Genomic DNA, 3,395 nt, shown 5'->3' with positions numbered 1-3,395 from the left:
CTCTGGTCTGTAATAATACAACTCTTTCTTACTTTAATATAAGGTAAGTTATTGTAATTGCTTCCGCATTTTCGTACCTCCGATGTATTGTAATGTATGCGTGACAGGTGAAACGCTCTTAGGCAAGGTAAAAAAAGATACCGAACTTGTCAAGTGATCAGGTGCACCTGCAGGGTTGTCTGAGGTCCATTGGACAAGGACAACTGAAGGTGGGCCTAATGACTTGGGAGGTTCTGTCACAGCTGGTATCAGAGCGAAGCCCATCTCTGCAGATGTTATGAGACAATTTCAAAAAGAATTTTCAAGGACTTACCTCAGAAAATTTCTTTTCTTCTTATCTAACTACCTTCTGAAGTACTTATTTTAAAGACCAGATAGTAGAGTGCAATGTATAGAAGGATGTGAATCAACTATGGTTGATTCTGTAATTATGCATGCATCATACTAAAAACTATACTAATAAGATTTTCCCCCTTATGGAGATATGCCGCCGCGCATAAGGAAAACTGTGCGCAAGTCTACCGGACCAATTGGCGTGCCTCGCCATCAACTAGCTCCAAGGCATGAGGATAGTAGTAGTGGTAGCAACGATCCCATCAGAGATCTGGAAGCTCAAGTTGAACAACTTCGCACGGAGCTCCGTCACAGGAACGATGTATGGGTCGAGGGTCAGCGAATAAACAAATTAAGAACTGACATCTGACACCTGCAAGACCAACTTGCTGAACGAGATTTAGCGCTCGATTGGGCTGTTAACTCACGTTCACTTGCTTTGGCCAAGGAAGCCAAAGCTCGAGCCCGTGTGGAGGAGCTTAGCAGAGCCGTGGACAACTTGTAGGTGTGCTGTAATACACTCACTATAGGAAACTGGTTAAAGAACGTGGGTGAAAAACCGTCGAACTTAATGTAATAAGTCGTCGAACTTACCGTAAGAACGTGGGTTTACCGACGAATATAGCCGACGGCGATTTTTGGACGAACTTAGAGAAGTAAGTTCAACGGCCCCGTCGAACTTAACCTTAAGAACGTGGGTACCGTCGAACTTAATATTAAGAACGTGGGTACCGTCGAACTTAATATTAAGAACGTGCCTTTTTAAGTTCGACAGGGGCCGTCAAATTTTCTCCCATAAGTTCGACGACACCCACGTTCTTAAGGTTAAGTTCGATGGGGTCACGTGGCCGTCAAACTTATGTGTCCTATGGAGGTCTGCATGGACTGCACAATAAGTTCGACAGTACCCACGTTCTTAACCTTAAGAACGTGGGTACCCACGTTCTTAACCCTTTTCCAGAAAAAATAAAAATTACAGAAATGAAAAATTAGACAAACATAATATCACATACACTACAGATTTCAAACACATGGATATATGTTCATATCACAAATTGACACAAGTCCAAATACATAAGTTCACAAGAATTGAAGATTGTACCAGTAGTAATACAACACACAGAAATTGAAGATGCATGCGTCCATCAATCCCTCAGGACTCTGTTCCTAGCTAGACAGTATCCACCTATCACTAAGAGAAACATGTCAAGAATGGACACCCTAGCTCTAGGTGATGTCTGACTTCCAAACACGAGCAGCACTAAACAGCCCCTTTCCATCATAAACTACTATCACGTCTTTGTTATAGAAGCCAAGAGCAGATACAGCAGCTGAAAATGCCTTTTCAGATGGCAGCATGTGTGGTAACTGAACAAGGAAAAAATATATAACCAATGGATGTCAAATTTAATTGCAGATTCTTACCGAAGAGAGAAAAGGCAACTAGTTATATCAGATAGTATTAGTATCATCAACAAGCAACAAAAAGAATGCAGGTACTAAGTAGATATGCCATGTTTCACAAATTAAACTACAGTGAACTGGCATAATTATGATAACCTTCATGAGGAATGATAAATCTATGTACATGCAATATAAGGTGACAAGTCTATGTACATACAATATAAGGTAACTGAACACAGGGAATGTTCAGAAGAATTAGCAAGTGAGCGATTGGATGCTGATTATATGCTGATTGAATAATGTCATGTACTTACATATTATTTCAAATTCATCCAGCTGAAATCCATTAGGTAAGACACCCCTCCATTTCCCTGATTTTCCAAGAGAAAAAAGCGTTTAGTTCTGCACTTTAAACGATAGCCATAAGTCCAGCATTTTTGCAAATATTAAAACAGCTTCTGCACTCTAAATTCTAGGTTTTACGATCACATGAAAAACATGAAAGACAAATTACCCATGTGATAGACGTCAACCGAGTGAATTCATCAGTAGAGCCTGCCCTCCGAACGATTATTTCAGCCATACGACCATAATCTACATTCTTTCCATTTAAGGTATGATAATCAGTATTGAAAGCATAAATGTGAAGACAACCTTTAAGAGTTCATACAAAAATAAAAGGGTAATTGAAGGAATAGGCATCCCATAATGTATTTTACGTCTAAGCTGATAAAAGACTGAGCGACATAGAGTAGCCTTATTGGTGAGATCTTTATCTCCTGCAAAACTCAGAAAGTGTTGCATCAGCTTGCTACCTTATCTCATGGCTGGAATCACTCAACATATTGAATAAACCTGCAGTGGTGGTGATAGAAAGGTTGTTGAGCGACCAATAGAAGTATAAAATTAATGCACTTGGAAAAAGGGAGGGATTACCATCGAGAAAATCAGGAAGGAAACCAAGCATGTCAATATCAGGAACACTGTCTAACACTGTTATCCACCCCACCAAAAATTGTCTTACATAAGGATTCAACACATTCATGCGCTCTCTCAAAAGCGGTATGAATTCTTCTATGCTAAAGAGCAAAAGCAAGATATGGGTCCAATCAGAAATCAACATTGACATTGAAACAATTAAACAAGCAAGCCACTAATAAGGAAAAGGCAAATCATACACGGCATACCTGAACTGGTCACTCTCGGTTACGATATCCTAGTTGATATAGTTATATTATCAGGGATAATTAAGAAGAGAAACAAGGACAAGTTGTAGACATATGAGTACAGTCCAGGTGAATATACCTTGACAAGCCTGTCAAGAAGGTGAGCTGCACTTTGAACATTAGCATCGGAATCTGCATAAAGCATCAAAATTTTTGTTGAAGTAAATGATGAAATCCCCTCTTACAACCTAAAGATAGAAATTCAATTAGTGTAAAGCAAACATACAATTTATTTTATATCACTGAACTAAATGATCACCTTTGCTATGTTGTATAGCGCTTCACAAGCATAGTAACGCACTCTGCTATCTTGGTCCAGGAAAGAATTAAGCACATGAGGCACAATTTGCTGGAAGCACAAAGCGACAGAGTTTATTGTACAGTCAAATTGGCAAAACAGAATATAGTTCCATGCTAGAACTCATGGTACAA

The 3,395-nt window shown here is 39.3% G+C and overlaps 1 long non-coding RNA gene across 1 annotated transcript; it reads right to left on the bottom strand.

Moving 5' to 3' along the window:
• Positions 1–2,537: 2,537 nt before the first annotated feature.
• LOC103650225 (uncharacterized) lies at positions 2,538–3,109 on the bottom strand. The gene is made up of 4 exons (XR_564002.1): positions 3,043–3,109; positions 2,925–2,953; positions 2,674–2,816; positions 2,538–2,592 (listed from the first exon to the last, which is right to left on the bottom strand). It is a non-coding gene; the product is annotated as an uncharacterized lncRNA (long non-coding RNA).
• Positions 3,110–3,395: the final 286 nt, after the last annotated feature.

Source organism: Zea mays, chromosome 3 (genome assembly GCF_902167145.1).
Source record: "Zea mays cultivar B73 chromosome 3, Zm-B73-REFERENCE-NAM-5.0, whole genome shotgun sequence".
Taxonomy (NCBI): Eukaryota; Viridiplantae; Streptophyta; class Magnoliopsida; order Poales; family Poaceae; genus Zea; species Zea mays.
This window is presented reverse-complemented; position numbering and strand designations above follow the sequence as displayed.